The sequence below is a fragment of the Phoenix dactylifera genome, chromosome 4 (assembly GCF_009389715.1).
Source record: "Phoenix dactylifera cultivar Barhee BC4 chromosome 4, palm_55x_up_171113_PBpolish2nd_filt_p, whole genome shotgun sequence".
Classification (NCBI taxonomy): Eukaryota; Viridiplantae; Streptophyta; class Magnoliopsida; order Arecales; family Arecaceae; genus Phoenix; species Phoenix dactylifera.
Genome location: NC_052395.1, coordinates 13,831,407 through 13,856,991, shown reverse-complemented (window position 1 = coordinate 13,856,991; position 25,585 = coordinate 13,831,407). Strand labels below are relative to the sequence as shown.

Below are 25,585 nucleotides of genomic sequence, written 5' to 3'. Positions count from 1 at the left end.
ATTGCTTTTCTATGTTTAGTATATTGTTATATAGTTATCATTTCTTTTAACATGTGATAGAGTTGGAAACTTTGTTCTAGAATGCAGAAAAGCAAGTTGCTTTTAAATATATAATTCATGATTATATCATGGTTTATGCATGGCAAACACATACTAATGTTATGATCATCTATGTCTCTTCAACTTCAAATCAATATATTTAAAACTAACAGTGATGTATTTTGGCTTCCTCTTCAATATGATTGCTATTTCTTATTTATTTTGTTTATTTAAATATTTTTGAAATATTATATTAAGCATCATGCATTGCGATAATTATGTTTTGGGCTGTTGGAGGCAACCAAAATTATATACTAGAGAAAATAAATAAATAATCAACAGAACATCTATGCTCCGTCTGCTTTAAAGCAAAACGATACCTCAATGCAATTGCGAGTTGGAAGATGGAGAAAAGGTGTGGGTCCAGAACGCAATACGGCTAAGGTTTGGCTATGGCCCGCTGGATCGTAGGAAGGCTCGAGGCTACGAAATTGGGATGAGTCGGCTCATCCGGATATGGTTCATATAGAGAGATCTGGATAGTTTGTTGATTAAGACTAATAGTCAATGTAAAGGCTTTGGTTCGTTGATTGTGTTTTTATATTTTTAAGCGCCCATAAACCCCTCAAAGTAATTATCATAAGGTTTCAATTATTCCACAGCTATCTAATATATTGATCTCTGGATTTTTGTTATGCTATTATATTTGAAATTTTAGAGTAAAATTAGTATAGCTGGTCAATTTACTCGTGGTAACTCTCCTTGCCGCTACAAAGTCTATTATTTTATTAGTATACATATCACAGTATAGATTTTCATTTTTAAGCATTTTTATAGGTTTTCCATTTTTAAGTATTTTTGTCTATGCATTTGAACTAACTTCATCCGCTTAACATAGAGTCATCTGTATTTACTTTCAAAAAAAACCAGCATGTTCTTGAAAGGTATCAAAATAACAGGCATTTGTATAACATTATAATGATTATATAACAATAAAAAAATCATTAAATAAGTCATATTAATATATTATTCTAAAATGATGGCCAGTATTTGCATTTTTTTTGCTATATAACTAAATAAGAAGGGATGGATGAACAAATTAAAACTATTATGACCACAATGGAAAAATGAAATAGTAGTCTCTTTGGTTAATAACAATTTAGATAGGATATAGTGTAGCAAAATAACATAGAACTATTTTGTATACGGCCGGAATTTGGTTAGAGGTAATAATTTAATCACCTTTTTGACCAAACTTAGATTACCTCCAAACCATCCAATGTCAGCAATATCATCCTCCCTTCTAGACGTCATATCACCTTCAAAATATCCAAATTTAATCTGATTTATTTTGAGGACTCAAGTTGACTTAATTGACCTAACCCTCCAAGATCCCAATTCAAGCAATTTAATTCTTAGCAATCAAGTCAACTAATTGGACTCGGCCCATTTATCTTAATCCATTTTGTTTTGGGTCAACTTGATATGTCGCAGCCTTTAGAACCTAAATTAAAATGCCGACCTAATCCATCTTGTTTCAACTCAACTTGTCCTACCGATCTTAACCCATATTATCTTTCATAATCAGCTTTATTGTTAAGAGTATAAGAAAAAATAAACAAAAGAAAAAAAATCCAAACGGTAGGAAGCATAGAATTCAATTTAAAATTACACAAGTTCTTACAATGTTTTAATAAAATGGTGGGTTGGTAACCCTCCTTATATCTTATAAAAAAAAATCGATGAAAGATTACATACGATCAATTTCTCACTCAATGTTGAATTGCTATGAATCATACGAATATGAGAAGAAAATGGTTAAGCATGTGGAATATTACAACACATAACACTGAAATATAATAATTCATGTTTACCAATCCAAATCCAACTGAACTAATAGGCCCAACCTGCAGATCCGACACAAACTATGGATTGGGTTGGATCAGTTTCCAGTTGAGAGGATCCAAGTTGCACCAGTCTCAAGGACCTTATCCAACTTCTTTGGGGTTTGTGCCTGACTTCTCAAATCATAATTCAAAAAGGCCTGGACCAAACCTAATAATGAGTTGGGTCTAGAACAAACTTGCAACAGATTGAGACCCGTTGGATCAATGAATAGGATCCCATGCCAATGGATTATTAGTTGAGAAATGAGAAATATAAATACTTATTCTTTCAAATTTGTTTTTAATAGATTATTTTATTTCGGAGTCGGTAATGGTTTCCCTCAATCCTTTATTATGCCGCCAAGCAATTTTTTTTTTTAAAATACATATAAAAAATTTGGATAAGAATCCAATATGTGGCGAATAAATTTTCCTCCGAGCCCAAAATTTTCTCGTTTGCGGGTTCGGATCTGGTCGAACCGATCCGCTAACGAGTAGGAGCAGGCTTAGCATTCGAGTTCGGGGTTCGTCCCGCTTCTCGTTGATATAAAGAACGACTCGATGCGACCCCAAACCGGCCCATAGCCTTTTCTAGGTGAGATTACACCATACACCTGGTGTACAACCTCATCTGTACACTAACCAATAAAATTGCACCACGTGTTCATTATAACCACCTCAGATTAAGGAGAGTGAAAAAAAAAGTAGGAACTGCTCCCCTGCTCCTCTCCGCCCTCTTCTGAAATCCTAGCCCGCGTCCTCCGCCTCCCCGAGCGCTGCTCCGCTCTCCACCCAATCACGACCACCGCTCCGAGTGCCGTTGTTCTACGCCGCCATGCGAACCTGCCGGCGTGGATCGGACGGGGAGATTGAGCGCGATGTACCCGCTGCTCCTCTCTGGCCTCCGGCGGGAGTTCGCCGCGAATCCATTGAGAAGGCCCTCCTCTCCGAACCTCTTGACGGCGATCTCGCACTCCGGAGGCCAAGATACAACAGCTCGCCTCCCGCCGTGAACCCCACGCCATTCAGATCCACGCCGCCTACGAGGACGCCGACCCCCTCCGCCCGTCCTCGACCTCTGCCGGGCCCCGACCTGTTCGCCTGCATCTTCGGCCGCGCTCGCTCCCCGAGCGTGAGGCTGCCGCGATGATGCTCCCGCTGATGGAGCGTGGCTGCGTGCCACCAGCGGGGATCGCCCACCAAGACGTGAATTGGGGTTCCCGTCGCGGAGCGCTCCCTTCATTTCCTCACCCCCCCCCCCCTCCCCCCCCCCCCCCCCCCCCCCCCCCCCCCAAGCCGGGCCAGAATCTCGGCGAAAATGGATTGCCTGGTGTAACCTGAGGTGGTTCACCAGAGTAGCTATAATCTTCTTTCTAGTTCCTCATCGTGGTCGCGCCTCTTATTCTTACGAGTCGAAAATCGAGCTGAAAAAATTAGTTAAAATCGATCGCTATTTGGTGTTATACGCAGGTAGTCTGTCTTTCCTAAAATTGTCTGCAATTTCCATCATGGTATGGGACATTCGAGCCAAATTCAGAATAAGTTTATCAGTAGGTAAGATGTAGAAAATTTTGCGGTTGTTCGAGGTTGAAATCGTGGTTAACCATTAAAAATCGCCTCGATTTGCTTCTGGTGCAGTATGATTAGGTATTGCAGTTCTATGAACGCTCCTCTTTTATGGAGATAGATTTTTGGGCCATGTGAAGTAGGTTCTGAAGCTGATCAGGGTTTGCTTTTACATTTTCATTGACAAGTTCTGTGCTGTTTTAATAGTTTATCTTTGGGTAGTCCGGTGTTTTTTTTTCAAAAAACAGAAATAAAAGATAAATGTTTGCATTTGTGTTACTCCTTTTTTTTTCAATAGTTTCATTTTTCTTTGAATGGCTTCTTTCACAAAATTGCAGCCATTGCTATTGCAGTGCAATAATCAGCTAGTTGAACTGAAAAATTATATGAAGATTACAATTTATAATTAATCAATACAACTAAAAATTGATCATAGATGTGATTGTATTATAGATTATTCGGATGCAAATGCAAATATTTCAGGTTGTTTTTCCAAAAAAATAAGAAGTTTGCAAATACTAGATCAGCTTATTCTTGATGTTTGGGTTATATGAAACAATAACTAGACATGGTCGAGGTCAAGGTTGCAAATATTGCCAGAACAGGACGGTATGAATGGTACCATACCATTTTTGTAGGCTATTAGCATCGGTAAACAGTGTATCGGTGCAGATGCAGTCCTGTGTCATGTGTTGTATCTGGTACCTACCTTCTAGCAAAAACAAAAAACAAAAAGGTACGAGTCTTATACCAGTATGTGGAGCCTTGGTTGAGTATTCACAAGATAATGTGAAATGTTAATGCTTGACCGTCATTTGGCATACATATGTACAGTGCCTTCACAAACTGATTGCTTCTGGGGTTTTAAATGCTGGTATAATAATGCTATGATAGTAGGATTTTGGTATTTAATGAAATTTAAGTTTTTGCATCCATGAGATCAGGATGCATAGTTTGACTTGTGGCTCCCAGGAACTGGGGCAAAACCTGGATCTTGCGAAAGAAGAATGAGCTCAGGTTTACTTATTGATTGGTTCTTACTCTGACAAAAGGACTAGGTTTTCAAAGTATTGGTAAATGCTCAGTTGTCCAACCACTATTATGAGTATGTAAGGTGTGAATTGTTGTCATTAAGCAAAAAAGAAAACTTTCTGGTTTGGGATTGATATGAAAGGCCATATTGATCATGTCTTTAATTGCTTGAATTATTGAATATAACTTTAGTCTCCCTGAATAGGTTTTGGGTTTGGGAGGTGGGGGTTTGAAGTATGAATATTCTACTTGATTTTACGTAACTCATGGAAACCATTGATTTTACTGATGTTCCTAATCTCTTATCTTGATCTCTTTATTTCCTATGTGGGAAGATAATGAAGGGAATGATGTGTTTGAATTGTTAAACGTTACCGTTGGTGTTTTTAAGTTCAATAAGCAAGAAAATATATCTTAAATTATATAAACATACGGAGATTTCTGTTATCATATGAACTGGGCTTGCTCTAGTGGTCCTATCCTCTGTCTAGCAATCAGAGGTTCTGGATTCAAATCTTAGATGCTGCATTCCCAAGCACTGGGACCTAGTAATTGTAGTTCAGATGGGTATCTGTCCCTCTCTCTCAAAAAAAAAATTGTCCTTGGACATTTATGACCGTTAGACTTCTTGCAATCTATATTGGCCATTAGATTAAGAAAGGAGGTCTCTCCTAATATATTTTTTTCTTAATCTCAGATTCTTTCTGGTCTCCAAATACACTTTTCAAAATCTTTTGAAAGAAACTTCATAAAAATTAAAAGGCATCTCCTGTTCCCTTCTGCTTTGATTTTATGCAAACCAGTGATCTAAGTTAATGCTTTACTCTGTGCCTTTGATGAAGTAAGAAAAAAAATCAATTTTATAACTTTTACTATTTATTCACTTAGTTATAATTGAGAATGAAATATTTTCCTCTGCAACATGCATTATGTATATACCTATATATAGCTTTCATATTGCTGTTTTTCTGCAATTGTCCCTTTTTGTTATATTGGCTTCTATCACAAAATTGCAGCTAGTGTTGTTGCAGTGCAATAATCCTCTTCTTTTTTTTTTAAGCAATGCAATAATCAGTTAGTAACAATTATTTGGCAGTGAGTGAAAAGGTCCAAAACCATCACCACTCTTGGCATCTTTCAAAACTCATGGGATGTTTTCTTTTTTTATTATAAAGAAGCAGAGGATCAGGCTCTATCCAAGGATTATATATCTAAAAACTCTTATTCATGGACAGCCGTGGTACAGGCCTCAAGAGATCTCCCCTTCTTCCTCCCATATATTACCATTGGTAGAAAGGACCATTCTCTTTCTGAGTCGCTCTGTTTTGAGAAGTAACTCCTTGGTAGAGCAATGGTTTCATCCAAGCTCTTGCTTATACAGAGCTTGATCTCTTGTAACCTTGAGTTTTATAAAGGGAGCTCTCCCTTAATCTTGTTGGATCTTAGAGAGCTGAATTCAGGTATTACCAATTGATGAGCATTTTGAACCTTGGTTTGAACCATGGACCTACATTGAGTCCAATACTTGGAGTTAGTAAATTTAAATTTACTCCACCAACTGGGGGCTATTATGCCTAAATTGGTTGAGGCTAGGCCTCAAACTTAGGCCAACTCTTAGGATACAGTTTGATATTAACTCTAGTTTTTGGGAAACACAAAGTTTTCAAATCAAGATGCTAGCAAACTGCAAGCTGTGATTATTCATTAAATGACCATTTGGTAATTGCTCTAACAAAATCCTAGGTCTCCACTCGCCATTGGATAGGGATTGCAATATATTGGAAACAATCTTGTCAGCAACCCATGCACAATGTTGGCAATTTTAAGATTATATGATTTAGAATGCACAATGGCTATCTCCATAGTTTTTTTTTTCCGGTTTAGGCTAACTTTTAGCTGGAGCATGACTCATGTCTAAGTTCATTGGTTGCTAATTGTACTTGGAGTATTCCAACATTCATAAGCCAAATAAGGCGGCTTATGAAATCTCGCATTCTCTTCCCGCACCTTGCCTGTTCTAGCATCTGGCAAACCAGACTTGGCTGGGATTCCTTCAGAAAGGGGAGCTTTTCCTTGATCTTGGTTTGGTCATCTAACTTTCAAGCCTGTTGGGAACTGGTTTCTCCTTTCTCATCGCACCTTTGGCGGGAGGAGTTAGAAAGGTGAAAAGAGAACAAGACAAGACCTGCGTATATCGCTCCTGTCTAAGCGAGCGATACTTTATCCATTGGACTTTCCATTCAAGCTCGACTTGTAGCGAGACTCGTTCTTTTTCTCATGAAAAATTGATTATCCATTTTTTTGGCAATAAAATAACCACTCGTTACTAGTAATCCATGTCGCTCTCACTATATTATATATTCATGTGGATATTCAGTATATCGTCGTGTTCTGTTACAACACAACGAATAGAATGTTCTTATAAAACTAGTAAGAATATGTATGCCATACACCTTGCTGGGATTGTAGTTCAATCGGTCAGAGCACCGCCCTGTCAAGGCGGAAGCTGTGGGTTCGAGCCCCGCGTCCCGAACTAGGATCCAATGAATTGATTATATTTAAAGCATACTCGTAAGTAGAGTAATGATTCTGCTTTATTATGATTCTTTGTGGGTGTTTGGAGAGAGAGATATGGTAGAATTTCTAAATTACAAATGAATGTTCATCCTTCACTTTTCAACAACAACTTACATTAGATGATTGTTCCGGGCTCAAGGCCATTAGATATCGATATCTGCCAGTTGATGTTTTTTAAGGACAAATAGGCACTGGTGCAAGACCTGTTGATGGAGAACTGATGTTCTGGATTGAGCAGGGCTTGGTTTTCCACCTTATGATATTTCACTTGCATCCTTTGTATGGACGTCATTTCTCCAGCTATATTGCTATGCTAAAATGGGGAGGGAAAGAAATAAGAGACATGAAATTAGAATTATTTTAGTGTAATGTGCAATTTCTTGGAATCCCCACTTTCAGAATCTGTATAGTGCCTGGAAAAAAAATTCAGGTCCCTAATTAGTTTTAATTCTTTCCATTTCTATGAAAGTTAATGGATAAACAAGAAATATTGGCATCCTGAGTTGTGCAGGAGCATGAACCAGAAATTCGTGAACAGGATTGCAGAAATGATAGTCAACCATTCCTTGTGCAGGACATAATTAGCTGAGGTTGCTAGATATTATAAGCTTTTGGTTAATTTTGGAAAAGCGATATCTGGTCAAAATATAAATAAAGAATTTATTTTTCATTTCGAACTGGTTGCTGGGCCCAGGATTTTGCAAAGATGCGATCAAAAAAGGGACGACGAAGTGATACAAAAAGAACTCTGTTCTTTGTTACTCCTATCTATAAGAGGAGAGCATATGAAAAATGTAACTGATTCTTTCCTTTCCTTGGGTCACTGGCCATCCGCCGGGAGTTTCGGGTTTAATACCAATATTTTAGCAACAAATCCAATATGTTTCTCTGAACTGTTGAGTAGCGGTTCCATGAGTAATTATCAGGTATCTCAAATTCCATAATTTTTCTACTATGCCATGTTGAGCTTGAGCCATGAAGTATTGTCTAACTAGTAACTTTAGAAAAGGGCAACCATATATCTAGTATCTTGTAAGTGTATCAAATATTGCACCTGTTAATACATGAGTTTACTGGCAAGCATCTGTCTGCACAGTGCTTGCTGTTGCTTGCGCTAGACAATGTTTTCCAAACTTTAGCAAACTATGTAATATAATTTAAAGTTTAGCAAGAATCATATTTCATAGGAAGTGCAATTAATATTTCACATAAAATTGTCAAGAAACAAGCCCGTCTAGTCTGCATCAGCATTGGAAGTACCTTGTTATCTGTATAAACATGCTGAATGATGAGCCATCAGGGTGTTAATGCTACAGAAAATCAATAATTAAATATTTAATTAATTACATAATAAACCTAAGAATCTGTGGGTACCTGTAATCAATCACCACTGTAAGTGTCTCTATCTAAATATTGCTTGTTTTTGCTTATATTTGCTTATATTTGGTCTTCTGATTGTGATGCTTTATGTGCGATTTGACAAAAGTATATCTTGATATGATGATTTCTTTTTGGTTATAACGAACTTAAAGTTAAGGAATTCCTTTCTTTACTGTCTCTGTTATAGATGTACCCACTGCATACTTTGTTTACTTTGTTGTTTCACATGTGAACTTAGCAATTTATTCAATTCATGCTAATATTTGGCTGTCATACTATCTTCAGGAGCTGGATGGATGCTGTTGTTGCCTTATCCTTCCATCAGTTAATTTGCATTTAATTATATCTCTATTATTTTCATGATATAATTTTAGTAGAATAATTAAGAGTTTAAGCATGTTGCTTAGCAATTTAATGATAAAGATATTATGTCTTGCTGGCATCTTTGCTTGCTTAGGCTTCAATTCATGAATAGTAGAATCATAGCTTGAGATTATTGTAATGAGTTTAATTTATCAATCTCTTTAATGTTTCAGGTAATGTAGCTATAAGCTTTATTGTTTAAATAGTTATCCAAATCAGTCCGAGCATATCAAATCCCCTCACTGTCCAGTATGACTAATGATGCATTATATTTGTGCCCGCGCGCATATGTATATATATGCATATGTGTGTATATACATACATAAATAAATGCATATATGCATAAATGTACACATATTTATGTACATACATAAACATATTTCTGGATGGTGGATACTATCATCAAGGGCAAAACTTCTTTGCTACATTGCTTATGTGATGTCAGTATTTAACAGCATTCAGTCATTTATAATATGGCCAAACTTCTGTTTCTTCTTGAAGTTTTCATGTCCTTTAATTATTAAATTCATAATACTTTCTTCAGGATAAAAATCCCTATCTTCTGTTCTTGCAAGAAAATTATGAATTGGAACTAGCAATTTATTACCTTGCTTTATTATTACCTAGAGTTGGCACAGTTGCCAATATGAAGCAATATTTTTCTCTTAACTTGATTTCATCAAATTACCATCTGTTGTCGTAAATCTTAACTTGTCTTCTGTTATTACTACCGATTAACACTAATCTTGTGTTGTATTTGTAAGTATATAGGTTCAGGCACATTCTGCTCATGTAACAGGTAGGGATTCTTTGTTTTTCGTCCTGTCATGAGAACCATTGGCACAAGTTACAAATTGAGGCAGAATTAGTTTAAGATCAGATTATGCAAAACTGTGGAGCAGTGTGAATGATAGTTGATAACTTGATACTTCATTGCTACATCAGTGGTAAGATAGCATTGGACTGGATACTGTGAAGGATTCAGAGGTGTTTGTGTATGCCCAAATTTGGATGAGAGACTCTGAATGCTATGTTGGAGAGGATATCTATTTGCTTATCAAGTTGGAGTTGGAGAGTTTAGCTGCATCCATGTATGAGAATACCCCTGATTCATTTATGTGGTGATTTTTAGTGTCCCAGATCTTGAACTGTAGGTCCTGTGGCTCCTACAAGCCCTCCAAATGCAGCCTTCTTCTGCCTCCTCTTGTCAACTGAATCATAAGCTTTAAAATTTATGTGCATTCCACACGAAGAGGATATTGTAAAATAAGGTAGCTGGGTACATGTTTGATTCATAAAATTAATTTTTATTTTTGAAATATAATAGGTATGAGTTTGTCAGCATACTAAGACCATATAAACTTGCTTAGTCCAATTGCATGGAACATTTTCTTGTCCGTAGACCCATATATGACAGATCTTGATGTAGTCACTCTTTCAATGAGGATGCCAAGTTGGATTTAGGTTCAGGGTCAACATCAAGTTAACAAACTGTTGTAACATAAGATGCTTGATCTATGAAATGTGTCTGAAGGGAAAATCTGTGCTGCTAGTGGATCTGGTTTCCCATGAAAAGAAATACAGCAAAAAAAAAATTGAGCTCAACACAATCAGGCTTGTGTTGACTTGCTAGTTAGGTTTACTCATTCTATTGAGACAGATGTATGATTTGGTGCCTAAAGTCTGCTTAACAATGCTTTATTAGCCTCCTCTTGTAAGACATCTTTCAAACAAATTTAGATAAGCAAAAGCTTCTTGATGTCTTGATTCTAAATGGCTCTCACTCGCAATGTCCAGGTTAGAGAACTCACCATATCCTTCCGAGAGTGCCAATTGGAGTGAATAGGTGCCATATAACTGAAAATTTAAAGTTGGAATTCTTATCAAAATCTCCTTTGCACGGCCATCATTATTATCACCTTGTCTGACCAGATCATCTTTCCTTTTATTTCATGAACCTCAGATCAGTTGGAGCAAAATATGGTACTAGAAATTTTCGATCTAAAGGATGATATCAGCTACTAAACTCCTTCACTTGAAAAGGCATGAATTACAATCCTGAACTGAAGTCGAGTAGGCTGTGATTTTAGGCAGACATGCATCTCAAACTGAAGAATTGAACACAACTTCATTATTGTTGGAAAAATGGCCTCCCATCACATAGGCAAATACAGTCTTATGTCACATACTCAAATTTGACTTTTTGTGTGCAAACCACAGAGTTCAGTGTATCACCTTCACGTCTCAGTAGGGTAGTAACAGTGTTAGTTTTCTGAGCCAGTCAACCCTATCAGTAACTAGGGTCAGTTATTAGTGCTTTATCAGTCAAATTAGTGATGGTTATTTAAAGCCCCACCCACTCTATCTTTTGTTTGGAGTAGTAGGAGGGTGTATGCCCACACAATGTTGGTTTCCTTGAGCCTATAATTGCCCATTTAGTTTGGGTCAGGAGCATGAACACTATTTTCTGATCCGCCATGTTGGGTTTATTTTTAAATGTTGAATGTTATATAAAAAGGATACTGTATCTCCAAAAACTCCGATGCAGGTATTATAGAATTGATGGGTGTATAATCAGCCTTTACTGGCAACTGTCTTTGTCTACATGATGCTAGCTGCTGCTTGCGCTAGACTGTTCTTTCGGGAAGTTCCATGAAGAAAGCTATATTATTAATGTTGAACTATTACATTTTTTAATTCAAATTGGTCTTGGGACAAGGAAGTTCAAATCAAACTGTCAGGAAACAGGCCCTATAATCTAAATTAGAATCACAGATTCCTTGATATCTTGTATAACCAGGGCGGACAATGTGCAACTGGAATATTAATGATATTAAAAACAAAATCTGGATTTGTAATTGATTACATAACAAAAAGTTTGATGTGATACCCAAGAATCTGTGGGCACATGTATAAACCCTTCACTGGAAAATGTTTTTGTCTAAAAGTTGCTTTCTGTTGCTTATGCTGGCTTTTGATGATGTTATTTTATGCCTGATTTTGTAAAAGTGAAGCTTGATAACCTTCTCGTTCTTTTTGGTTTTATTAAACGTATTTTGAGGCTTTTCCTTTCTTTACCACTGTTTGCTAAAGATATGCATATTACTTGCTTTCTTTTCTTTGTTGTTAAGCATGTTAGCACGGCAACTTATGGTCAGCTCATGCTACAGTAACTGAAAGTTCCTGCAAGCTTCAATTATTGGCTGGTATAAAGTTTATGGTGCAGGATGGGAATCACGGTCTCCTTATCTTTCTGTCGGTTCCGGTAAGATTCTCTCTATGTTTCCTGAGATGCTGTTGCAATAGAATAAAATGAAGTCTACTTGCCTCGGCTTCGATTTAGGAATGTTGGATCATAGCTTAAAATTATTTAGACGAGTTAATGCAGTCATTTCTCGAATGTTTCATGCAGTGCATCTAGGTGTCTACAATTTAAAATTTTGTCTAATATCAGTCACTAGTGGCCTTACTGAATCTCCTATTACATGATATGACCCATGATGCTTGGATAGTGAGAAACTAGCCCATCAGTCTGCAAATACTATTAAGTCCGGCTATGTCTTTCTAGATGTCTGTGATATGGATACTTTCAGAACAGAAAAAAAAAATCTGTGTATTTCTCATGCCATGCTATTCCTAAAACTTTTTTCCACACGAGCCGTCAATTCTTGTTCCTGCTTAAGCCCTTAGTCTCCTTGAATTGTTAAATCCCTTGTATTTTCTTTAGGATATTATACCCTATGTCATTTTCTTGTAAAGAAATTTCTGATAGGAGACTTGCAATCAATGATGCAGAACATAAAATTATATATGTTTTCCTCACTCCGCTGATGCATAAAGTCAGCAGTGGTGCAGCTAGCATAGACAATTTGGTGTTATTATGAGACATTGTTTCCTCTACTATATCATCAAATTACATCTCTTTTCATGATTCATTACAGCGTCTTTTTACCGGCTCACACCAATCTCACTCTGAATAGGTTCGGCACTTGTTCTCCTGCAGTAGTTAAAAAAGTTCTTGGATTTTTGTCCTTGCATGACAAGTAGCAGCATAATTTATAAAATTGAAGGGAGAAAAAACCTGGACTGATTCGGAACTAGAGCAGAGTGGATGGTTGCTGTTTTTTTTGGCTGCCTGGGTGGCAAGATAGGATTAGGTTGGAGCCTACAGGATGTGGTGGTTGTTTGGTGGCCCACTGTATTCCCGCATGGTATGCGGAATATACCCCATATCTGGACAAATGAGGTTCTGGAGTGGCGTGATGGAAGGATATCTCTGATCATTGACTTGGAATTGGAGCCTGCAAGACTCCAACCACGTCCACATCTGCTCCAGATGACGGATGATTAACGTGTTCAAAATCTTAGGACTGTAGGATTAATGACCCTTCCAATACCTCCAGCTTTTTTCTTCACTCTCTCTTCCTTACTTTATTGAAAAGTTGAAACTATGCTTCACCTCGCGAACAGGATATCATTTGAATCAGGTAGCTGGAGGCATCCCCACAACCCATAAGTGGGTTTTAAAGTATAACCTTTCTGGTTTAATTGCATGGGGCATTTAATTGGCGGCTACGGAAAGGCATACGTAGAATTTACCAAGAAAAGGACATGCATGGAACATAGACAAAGATGTGACGCATATGGAGGTAGTCACTCTTCAATTGGGTTGTCGGGTGGGTACTAGCTTCCTGGTTCATCATCAAGTTCCCATTTTTGGAATAAGAAAACATGTGCTGATAGTGTCTAATTTCTTATGAGAGGGGACACAGAAAAAATCTTGATGTTAAACTGAAAACTTGTAATGGATTTTTTGTTACAATCTCTTACCTCTTACCTGGGGCCTGTCATAATATTCTCCTTTGTCTTAACCAAGTTATCCTTTCTCCTATATATCTTTGTTCATTTTTTCTTTTCAAGAACTTTAGATGGGGTGAGAAAAATTTGGTAATTGAATATTTCGATTCAAAGAATGATGTCAACCTACCTCTGCTGAACTTGTTCACTTGAAATGTGTGGAGTGTGATCCTGAACCCAGGCCAGGAGTGTGCAAGGCTTAGCCGTGACTCACAAGATAAAGCCATGATATAGCTCGGAAGAATTAAGTGTTTGTTCCTCCCCCAACTTCTCTTTTTTTTTGATTTTGTTGGTTTCGCTCATGTTCATTTGTGTAAAGTGCTGTTGTATTGGGGAAAAAAATAAAAGCCTTAGGTCACCCTCGTACAATTATGCATGAGGTTCATATACTAGTCTACCCTCGTACAATTATGCATGAGGTTCAAGGGGCATTTAGCAAATGAAGAGAGAGACCAAGTGAAAAAACTTAGCGAGTGGGGTCATGCCTTCCATTTCATGAGGCATGGCCAAAAGAGACGAGGTTGAGAAGAAACTGATGGCAAGAGACGAAGTCCTTGCAAATGTTAAATGGAAGCTTCAGAAGGCACAGAAAAGAATGAAAAGATATTACAATCAGGATCGAAGAGATATTGTTTTCGAACCAGGCTAGAATGTCCTTTTAAGCAAAAATCGTTCAAGAACAAATTCAGCCACAAACTATCTCAAAACTTTTACGGGCCATTCAAAATTTTTAAATCTTTTTTTTTTTAATTTTAATTAGCATGTGCCGGTGGAAAGGCAAGGGATGCCAGCATGTTTAGACAAGAAAAGCTAATAGAAAAGTAGCGATCGTCAATTCTTGTAATAGGGAATCGCTTTGTTTCTAAGAAAAGAATCCATTTTAATTAATATCACCTATCTCTTTTATATATATATATATATATATATATATATATATATATATATATATGACCGATAAATTCTCCTTGACTTGTGTATAAACCTAACTTCCTAATTATAGCAGAGTTTCAGTTTCTAATTTCAGAGCCACTCAGCCCTATCACCATGAAGGGTCAACTACTTGTGTTTCGCCAGGCGCCAGGTAAACATGTAGGCGGGTATTCGCTGTTCATGTCCTTGTTTTCATATGCCTATCCCCTGTGCCCTTAATAAATTGAAAAGATAATGTTTAATTTCTTTCTATCGAACTATTTTAAATTAGCTTTTTTTTTTTTTTGATTGAGGCCTTGCCGCCTGCTGGAGTGCTGACGGAATCTTTTTTTTTTTTTTTTCAAAGTGACTTTGGTCATGTGGTACGAAATGTGCACTGTGTAACAGTGGGAGTAATCATGTCATGTGCAATTAAGACTGCTTTAGTGTATCTATGAAGGCGATAAGATTCTCTCATTCCAACGCCACTGTAATTTGACTCGTCAGCACACCAAAATTTATTGTCTAAACTTGAAACCATATCTCTCTCTCTCTCTCTCTATATATATATATATATATATATATAAAAACTCAAACCATATGATGTCCCACTCGTTTTAGTTATATGCCCACTGGTTGAGGCTGAGATTGCTGCCTTTAATTACTCGATTTCTTCTTCTCCTTCTCCTTCTCCTTTACGCTGCTGAAAAGTATTCCATTCTGAAGCCTAACGGGAGACTTGGAGACGTCGCTCCCATTTACTTCTGAGCCCTGGACTTTGACTCCACCCAAGGGCTGTCGTTTTCTTTGGCCATAAGTTCGATTCGGCGCCTCAGGTATTCTTCCATGGCCCCATCCACCGCAAAGTGCAGCCTCCCGGAACTTCTTCTTCTTTTTTTTTTTTTTTTTTTAACGGATGATTCATATAGATCTAGTATGAATGCATCCAACGAAATCAAAAAGTAGCAAATCGCGAAGTGCTATAGACAACTTCCTCTTTCTACTTTATAGAATATTTTTGGAGTGGTTGGCTACATGCGAGGCCATTCAGTCCGCGGCCCTATTTCTTCTCTAAAGATATGTTTGGCCTAAAACTTCACGTCCTCGGCCATGTTTCTGATATCGCGCAACAGGGGTGGTATTCGTGCACACCGTCGGTGCTCTCTGTAATTTAGTTGATCATTGTAGCTAGGTTTTCCTCAAAAAAAACTGCTAGATACATCGGGCATAGCCTAGCCCCGATCAGACCGTCCTCAGCTCAGCCTCCTCAGGTTTTGATCGGATTTTTTTGGGGTGGTTTTATTGCTTGCTATTGCTGGAAAATAGACTCGGAGGTGACCGCGAGCCGAGAAGGAGGAGCTTCTGGTGCCGTGCGGTGGTGGACGGCTGTCTCCGGCGGACCTGCAAAAAGTCTTTGGCCGGAGGTTCCGGCGAAGGCCCTCCGATGCTTAAGTCAGAGGGGGCTTTTGAGATAATGAAGATAATGAAAAGGTATTTTCTGGCTAGGGGAAAAGATCCTCCTCCTAGAGCTTCCTCCTTTTTATATGAGGGGGTGTAGCGGTTACACGCAATCGGGCGTGATTGCGCAAATCTTGATTTAAATGAGTTGCCTTAAACGGCCCGAGATTTCGGACTAGCTGGCGATCGGTTGAGATTGCGTGAATTCAAATATTGACAGTCGTTGAGGCGGAGATTGCGGAATTTGATTCCGGATATGGAGGATTTGACGGTCCTTTCCTTAGGCGGACTGGCTTGACTATTGGTGGAGTTGGCTTGAGGTCAATAGGGCTTTGCTCAGCCGAGACCATGCCTGCCGAGGTCGTTCCTGCCGAGGTCATGCCTGCCGAGGTCGTTCTCGTCGAAGTCATTCTTGTCGAGGCCGTGCTTGCCGAGGCCATTCTTCTTGAGATTATGCTTGCCGTCGGATTCAGGTGCTTTAATTGTATTTTGTGGGGTGGTCCACTTTTTTTCCCATCACTACCCTCCGACTTCCAAGTTCGAGCCATTTTCGAGCTCGGGCGAAGGAAGTAGCTAATTTTGCCATGTTGATGAGGTTAGGCGGCTTCCAATCATTTTGTCGTTTCTAAAGGAGGGGAAAAGGTGATTTTGGATGTTTTTAATGAAGGCGCGAGGCGGATTTCTATTTTTCGAGGCGATTTGTGTTGCGGCTTCATAATGGGACTCTAGTGTTCGAAAAGACGGCTGCTCCCATTCCGCCTTTAAAGTGGCGATCCAGGTTAATACGCTAGGCCGATCTCTGAGGCTGGCACGTGGCGTGATCTGGACGGGAGGTGCGGCTTGCTCTTGTCGATCCGATCCGTTAAGAGGGTCTATATAAACCCCAGCTTAGCCCTAAGGATCTTCATTTGGCCGCCATAGTCTTTGCCTTCTTCTTTCTCCATTTTACTTTCCTCCGACTGTGGTCTAATCTTTCCCGAAGGTGCCTCTGAGTATTTTTGGAGGTTCTTCTTGATTTCCCATGTCTAGCTGTCGGTGCTTTGGGAGAGGACCACGGTAGGTCTCCCACTCACGCCTGCTTGGAGGCTTGCTTTTTCTTCTTCATCCTCTTTCCTCTTTTTTTTGTTAAATTCGTGAGCAGGACAAATGTCGGGCGACGCTTCATCTTCTGCTGGGGCTCCTTTCGGTAGGAAAGAGGTCGAGCCAGAGGTGGGCTATGGCCTGGACGGAGTCGGGTCGAACCTGACTGAGGAAGAACTGGGCATGACTCGGACCCAGTTCTCCTTTCCGCGCGGGTTCGCTTTCGAGCTCGCGGGGCCAAAGGACCGGGTCACGAGACCCCCCCAGGTCGGATTGGAGTGTATTGGGAGACACTTCGAGCTGGTATGAGATGCCCCCTGCATGAGTTTGAGAACGAGCTGCTGACGATGTATCGTCTCGTTCCAGCGTAGCTCGCTCCAAACTCATGGAGGACGATTATCGACTTCTTGTCTCTCTGTCTAGCTCATGGAATACCGACCTCGGTGAATGTCTTCCGCGGGTGTTTCATGCTGAAATCGAACCCCGCGGATGGAGGATGGCTGTATTTTGTCTTTCGGGGAGGTCGGCCATTCTTCCGAGGTGCTCCTTCCTCCATTCGTGGGTGGAAGGAGAAGTTTTTCTTTCTTTCCTCCGAGCGTCCATGGGGGTTTGATCCATTATGGGACCTGCCACGACTCAAGGCCAATAACAAGACCCCCGAACTCACCGCGAATGAGCAGAGAATCCTTGATGCTCTTCGCAGTTTGGAGGGGGACATCCTTCTAAATGACCTCCTAAGTGAGGAGACCTTGGTGAATGTCGGCTTGAGCTCGGCACGCCCTGAGGGTAAGGACGATTGTACTGCTCCTTCCTTCATTTCGTCGTCCTTCGTTTTTCTTCCGCTTTTCTATACTTTTTTCTCTTTTTGGAGCTAGTCTGAGACTTGAAATTTTTTCTTTTTCAGAGATCGCAAGGATGGTGTCCAACAACGAGGCCCTTCTCGCCAGGTATAATAAGAGGGCAGCCGAAGCAGGTGAAGCTCACCCCATGCCTAAGAAGAGGCTTAGGCTGGCCTCGACCTCTGCTCCTGTGGAGGTTGAAGATCTTGAGGCCGAGGCCCCCCAGCTCATTCAAAAGAACAGCCGGAGGAAAGTAGGGGAGCCTAGATTGGAAGAGGCTCCCCCTGCCAAGCGCGCAACCCCCTCCGAGGCCGTAGAGGAACCATCGGCCCGCGCTTGCTCGTTCGCGGGCCCTTTTAAAGTCTACAAGATCATTCGTCTGCGAAGCTCAAGACCCGAGCCAGGTAGCAGCCTCAGAGTCTCGAGCTCTTCCCACGCTCCTTGCCCAGCTCTTCGAGATCCGACCTCCCGAGCTCTTCAAGGGTTGAAGATTGCCCTGAGAGGAGGCCCTACTGCTCCGAGTGGTCGATCTGTGAGGACGATTCAGCCCTCCATAACGCTGAAGTCGCTCGCAAGGTCATCTGCTGCGCGATGCTTCCAACTGACCGAGCCGAGCTCAAAGCCGGTGGGGTCAGCAAATTTGTCGATTAGGCCTACTGTTCTGCCATCCAAGTAAGCTTTTCTCATACTTTCCCTTTCATATCCTTCCAAGTTTCTAATCTCGGCTAACCTTTACTCCTCCTCATTTCAGCACCTTCATGAAATTGACGTGTTAGTCTCCGCGGTGGCTGACTACCAGAGCCAGAGAGGGCTGGAGGTCACGAAGAAGAAGCTCGCCGAGGGCGGGGCCAGGTGGAAGGAATCCATCACGAGGGCGGAGGCCCTCGAGTCCGAGCTCAAGCTCAAGGTTGAGTGCCTTGAGGAGGAAGCTTCGCATGCCCTCACTAGGTCGACTCTTTGTGCTGTCGAGGCACGCTTGGCCGACGCCCAGTCTGAGCTCGCTGGGCAAAAAAACGAGGTGGGGATCCTCCGCCTGAAGATCGAGCAGCTCAAAGCTCGAGAGAAGAAGGCGGTGGAGGAAGCTCGGAATGCGGTGCAAATCTTCAGCGAATCGGGCGACTACCGAGAGGAGCTCGAGGAAGAGGCGGTTGACAGGCTCATTCGCAGCTTCGAGAACTTTCGGGCCCAAGTGCTGAGGCTTTGCCCCAAGCTTGACTTCAACAACCTTCAGCCTCATCTTCTTGTGGCCGTTGTGGACGACGCAAACGAGGCTGTTGATTATGACAGTGCTCCTGATAGTCCCGCCTCTGTAACCGTCGGGGCCGAGACTGAGGCGACTCCTGAGGTCGAAACTGAGATGGATTCGGAGGCTGCCCGCGAGATTCTACTTGAGGTGGCGCCAGAGTATGCCCCCGAAGCGGCTCCCGAGGTTCCTCCAGTAGGCGACGGGGTCGGCGTCGAGGCCTCCACTTCAGGGACGACCTGAAATTTTGCTACTTTCTTTTTTGTTGTTGTTGTTTGTGAACGAGGTCGGCCGCTAGATCCATTGTTCGGCTAAGTGAGCCGACTTCATAGTCAGTGTCTTTGTATTAAGCCTCAGGGCTCTTCATCAATAAAGAACACATTTTCTTCAATTCTCTTGTATCTTTGAGCTTGTCTCTTATGTTTTCGACGAATCCTTTGTGTTCGATTGCATGGGCAGGACTTTGCGCGTCGTCCGCTTTCGAATGTGATTCCAGCATTTTTTGAAGAATTTCACTAAGTCTTCGGGCTCGGATCTAGTTGTTATGCGGGTCAAAGTTGGGCCACTATTCGGCTATTGGAACCGTAAGCTTTTTTAGGCTTGAGTGTCATTCGATCCGTAGTGTCTGCCATAGGCATCTCGAATTGCAGTCAGATTTTCGTTCAGTAGTACACGAGGTCGAGGGAGCTTTGGTTCACGGTTAACGCCGACGGGGCATCCCGAGCTTGGTCGGAACATCATTAGGTTGTACCCGAGGTCGAGGGAGACTTAGCTCGCGGTCGACGCAGCGGGCGTCCCGAGCTTGGTCGAGACATCATTAGGTGGTACTCGAGATTGAGGGAGACTTGGCTCATGGTCGACGCAACGGGGCGTCCCGAGCTTGGTCGGTACGTCATTAGGTTGGACCCGAGGTCGAGGGAGACTTGGCTCGCAATCGACGTAGTGGGGCATCCCGAGCTTGGTCGGGACGTCATTAGTTTATACCCGAGGTCGAGGGAGACTTGGCTCGCGGTCGACGCAGCGAGGCGTCCCGAGCTTGGTCGGAATGTCATTAGGTTGTACCCGAGATCGAGGGAGACTTGGCTCGCGGTCGACGCAGTGGGGCGTCTCGAGCTTGGTCAGGACGTCATTAGGTTGTACCCGAGGTTGAGGAAGACTTGGCTCGCGGTCGACGCAGCGAGGTGTCCCGAGCTTGGTCGGAATGTCATTAGGTTGTACCTAAGATCGAGAGAGACGTGGCTCGCGGTCGATGTAGCAGGACGTCCCGAGCTTGGTCGGAACATCATTAGGTTGTACCCGAGATCGGGAGAGACTTGGTTCGCGGTTGATGCAGTGGGGGCGTCCCGAGCTTGGTCGGGACGTCATTAGGTTGTACCCAAGGTCAAGGGAGACTTGGCTCGCGGTCGACGTAGCGGGGCATCCCGAGCTTGATCTCAAAATGTCATTAGATTGTACCCGAGGTAGAATCGACGAGCTGGTCGATCATGAAAAGTAGGAAACTATCTTTCGGGCAGGCCTTGTTATGTCGGTGTAGTCCACACACATGCGTCATTTTCCATTAGCTTTCTTTACGAGGACCACATTGGCAAGCCAGTCCGGGTAGGTGACCTCTCTGACAAAGTCGACCTCGAGGAGTTTGTCCACCTTCTCGGCCGCCGCTTGCTGTCGTTCTGGTGCAAAGCTTCGTTTTTTTCTGCCTGACGGGCTTGTAAGTCGGGCTCACCTGGAGTCGGTAGACCATTACTTCGGGATCTATCCCCGGCATATCAGTAGGCAACCGGGCGAATACGTTGGTATTGGCTTGGAGAAATTCAATCATGCGGTCTCGCTCACGAGGGCTAAGGCTGGAGCCGATCTGCACAGTCTGATCCGGGCGGTCCTCTCTTAAGGGGATTTGAAGTAGGAGCTCCCCGGGCTCTGCTCGTTGCTTCTTAGGCTCGTCCTGCACTTTCAGGGTCTCGATAGGTAGCGCCAAGGGCGGGACTTGGGCTGAAGTTTCAGCTGGTTGTTTTGCTTTGAGGGTCGCCATGTAGTATTGCTTGGCCGTTGCTTGGTCCCTTCGAACTTCGCCAACCCCTCGTTCAGTGGAGAACCGCATGAGCAGGTGGTAGGTTGAGACTATGGCCCGGAAGGCGTTGAGCCCAGGTCAGCCGAGAATAGCATTGTAGACCGAGGCCATATGGACCACTAGAAAATCCATCTTCGCGGTACTCTCTCTAGGGGCGTGCCCGGCCGTGACAGGTAGGCTAACTATCCCTTCAACTAGGACTGAATCTCCTGTGAATCCGACTAGTGGAGCGTTCATTCTTCGAAGCTGCTCCTCAGTCATTCCCATTTTTTGGAAAGCATCGTAGAATAACACGTTTGCAGAGTTTCCATTATCAACCAGAACACGTTTTACATCAAATTTATTCATGACAAGGGAGATGACTACAGCATCATCATGAGGAGTTTCGACTCCTTTTAAATTATTGTCCGAGAACGAGATGGCTTTTATCGTGTGTTGACGCTTCGGGGGGGGGGGGGGGGGCTTCTTTCCTAGCAGGTTCTTCAGCCGAGCTTCCTTCGGCAGGGCATCCTCCTGTGGCGTTGATGGTGCCGGCAATGGGTCTGTTATCATTTTGATTTTCAGGTGGCGCGGCGTTTTCCACTGGTGCTCCTTCATCATGCCAGTTCCGTACGAACCGATTAAGTATCACACGACGGATAAGCGCTTCAATCTCCTATGGCGTTGAAGCACTCCTCTGTGTCGTGGTCGTGATCTCGATGGAAGCGGCAGTACTTCCTTGAGCGTTGTTGAGCTTCCGACTCTCGCATTGGTGGTAAGCTCAGAGATAGCCTCGGCCTTCTATCTCCATGAGAATCTCGGACCAAGTAGCAGTGAGGGGAGTATAGTTCACGTACCTCCCTGGTGGCGTTCTATGCCTAGGCGGTGATCTCGGTCAGGGCCGCGGCCTCGGATGAGGCGAGCTTCTCAATCGAGGCATATTCTTCTCGCGGTGAGGTGATCGACTTCTTAGGCAGCCATGTTCTTCGCGACGCCTTTTTTGCCCCTTTGAGGGTCATTCGGCGGCGTCTCACCGAGAAACCATGGCCTCTTCAGCCTTTGCATACTTCCGAGCTCGGGCCAGCATCTCTGTGAAGTCGGCAGGAAAATTCTTCTCAATAGAGAAGAGAAACTTGTAAGACCAAGCTTCCGTCTTTAATGCCGACATGGCGATTGATTGATCGAACTCGCGGACCTTCCAAATAGCGGCGGTGAAGCGGTCGATGTAGTCTTTCAGAAATTCTTCTTCCTTTTGCTTGATGTCGAGAAGAGAATCCGATGTTCGTCACTGGCGCCGGCTGGCAGCAAAATTGGCCGCAAACTGTCTGTTGAGCTGCTCAAAAGAGGAGACGGTGCTCGGATTTAGCCCGAAGAACCAGAGCCGGGCTGTTCCTCGGAGGGTTGCTGGGAAGGCCTTGCATAGTAGAGCCTCTGAGGATCCTTGCAGTGCCATGAGGGCCCTGTAACTCTCTAGATGATCCAGTGGATCGGTTGTTCCATTGTAAGGTTCTATCTGGGGCATCTTGAATCTCGATGGGATTGGCTCATCCTCGATCTGGCAGGAGAAAGGCGATTTGGTGGTAAAATCAGGATCTCCCTCGCGCCTTACTCTTTGATCCTGGAGAGCTCTTCGACCTTCTTGTCGAGTTCTCCGCCTGGGAAGTCACCGTGGTGGTCCATCTTGGTACTGAATGACCCAGGGTTGATCCAGTTTCAGAAGGCTACGACCTCCTATCCTGGCGACTCTTCGGTGGCTCCCCCCGGGGGGACGCCCAGAAGAACCCTGGCGACGGCGCCTTTTCCTATTATTGATCCTCGAGGAACAATGGGGATCACGGCCTAGGGCCACAGACCCGTCTAGAAGGAGTGCCGATCGGATGTGGACTCATGGAGGTGGCATAAGAGGGGCCCCCACTTGTTGCAGATTTTGGACTACAATGGCTAGTGCTTGGACTTGCTGCACCAGCACATCGAACTGTTCAGGTTGGATTTGCGGAACTTTGATCTGCCGGAGGTCTTGATGGTAAATTTTGGACTGAGCGTCCAGGGCTTGGTGCACGACGTCGGGAGGCATTAGAAGCTCCTCTACTTTTTAGTCTCATGATCACGACTCAGGCCCTTCCTCTAGCGCCAATTGTTGCTGGAAAATAGACTTGAGGGCGACCACGAGCTGAGGAGGAGGAGCTTCTGGTGCCGTGTGGTGGCGGACGGCTATCTCCGGCGGACCTTCCAAAAGCCTTTGGCCGGGGGTTCCGGCAAAGGCCCTCCGATGCTTAAGTCAGAGAGGGGCTTTGGAGATAATGGAGATAATGGAAAGGTATTTTCTGGCCAGTGGAGAAGGTCCTCCCCCTAGAGCTCCCCCTTTTTTTATAGAAGGGGATGTAGCGGTTAGATGCAATCGGGCGTGATTGTGCAAATATTGGTTTAAATGAGTCACCTTAAATGGCCCGAGAATTCGGGCTAGCTGGCGATCGGTTGAGATTACATGAATTCAAATATTGACAGTCGTTGAGGCGGAGATTGCGGGATTTGATCCCGGATATGGAGGATTTGACGGTCTTTTCCTTAGGCGGGTTGGCTTGATTATTGGTGGAGTTGGGGTCGGCTCGAGGTCAATAGAACTTTGCTCAGCCGTGACCATGCCTGCCAAGGTCGTTCCTGCCGAGGTTATTTTCATCGAAGTCATTCTTGTTGAGGCCGTGCTTGCCGAGGTCACTCTTTTTGAGATTATGCTTGCGGTCGGATTCAGGTACTTTAATTGTATTTTGTGGAGTGGTCCGCTTTTTCCCCATCACTTGCTATTTTTTATGCTCGTGCAATCAGTCAGATCCATTTTGCTAGCTGCGAGTTGCAGGATGTGGAACTAGAGATGGGCATCGGGCCGTGCCGGGCCCGGCCCAGGCCCACCGGGTCGCAGAATAAACGGGCCGTGCCTGGCCCGGCCCGCTTCGTAAACAGGCCGTGCCGGGCACGGCCCGCTTAGCCTAAAAGCTAAGCCCGGTCCGACCCTAGGCCCGTAGGGTGGTGGGCCGTGCCGGGCCCTGGCACGAGATGGGGCGTGCAGGCACGGCCCGTTTGGCACCGTTACGGGCCGTGCCAGGCACGGCCCGTTTGGCACCGTTACGGGCCGTGCCAGGCACGGCCCGTCTGGCAGGGGGAAGAAAATAGTCGTTTCCAAACGGCTATTTTTTGGTTTTTACCCAAAATACCCCTGCCAACTGTCCAAAAACAGCTAATTTGAGGGGTATTTTGGGGAAAACAAAAATTTGGAGTCCTATAAATACCCCTTTCCTCCTTCATTCTCACCACACCAAACCAACTATTCTCTCCTTCTCTACTACTATTATTTCTCTCTTCTAAAGTGCTCTTCTAGCAATTTAATTTTTAATGTGCATTTAGCAAGTGTTCAAGTGCTACACAAGAGGAGGTTCTTGTTGAGAAGAGAAGGTCACTCCTTGTTGAGAGCACAAGAGGAAGCTCAGAAATCTCGGCTCTACCTCTGCCCTCTGGTCCTCTACTCAATTCCTCCTTGTGGTTAGTTTTTATTTTTTGCATTCACCAATTTAGATATGTCATCTTTTGAGAAAAGTCATTTTGGCATTCCTCCTGTTTCTGAGGGAGAAGAAACTAATCCCCAACCCCATGTTCCTAGTTCCTCTAGAACTAGTGAACCGAGTGAAGATCAAACCTCTTCTCGTAAGAGGACTAATGTTGTATGGAATGAATTTGATAGAATTATGGTTGATGAAGTCTGGAAAGCAAAATGTAAAAAATGTGCCAAACTTTATAGTTGTAGTAGTAGTGGGGGAACATGCTATTTAAAAAGACATCAAGAAAGTCATAGGATGCATGATTCTCATGCTCAAAGTACCTTTAATATACAAGGGGATCACTTGTAGGTAATTTTGCATATAATCATGAAAATCAAAGAAAAACACTTGTAAAATGGATAGTTAAGGATGAATTACCTTTTAGTTTATGTGAATCTTTTAATTTTGAAGAATATGTTCAATTAAACCTACAACCTGCTTACAAAAGAACTAGTAGGCGTACATTTAGAAGAGTAGCTATGACTAACTTTTTAGCAATGAAACAAAGTTTAATTGAAACACTCTCTACTTTAAATGTAAAAGTTTCATTAACTTCTGATATTTGGTCAGCATCTGTAGGTAGTAATTGTTTTATTGCCATTACTGCTCATTATATTGATAATGATTGGCAATTAAATAAATGTATTCTTGCTTTTCGTGCTTCTGATTTTCCACATTCTGGGCAACAAATTTCAAATGCCATTTATCAAACTGCATGT

At 42.8% G+C, this 25,585-nt stretch overlaps 1 long non-coding RNA gene across 1 annotated transcript; it reads left to right on the top strand.

Annotated features, from left to right (window-relative positions):
- Positions 1 to 3,337: 3,337 nt before the first annotated feature.
- LOC113463744 lies at positions 3,338 to 14,353 on the top strand. The gene is made up of 2 exons (XR_003388530.2): positions 3,338 to 12,108; positions 13,314 to 14,353. It is a non-coding gene; the product is annotated as an uncharacterized LOC113463744 (long non-coding RNA).
- The last annotated feature ends 11,232 nt before the right edge of the window (positions 14,354 to 25,585 follow it).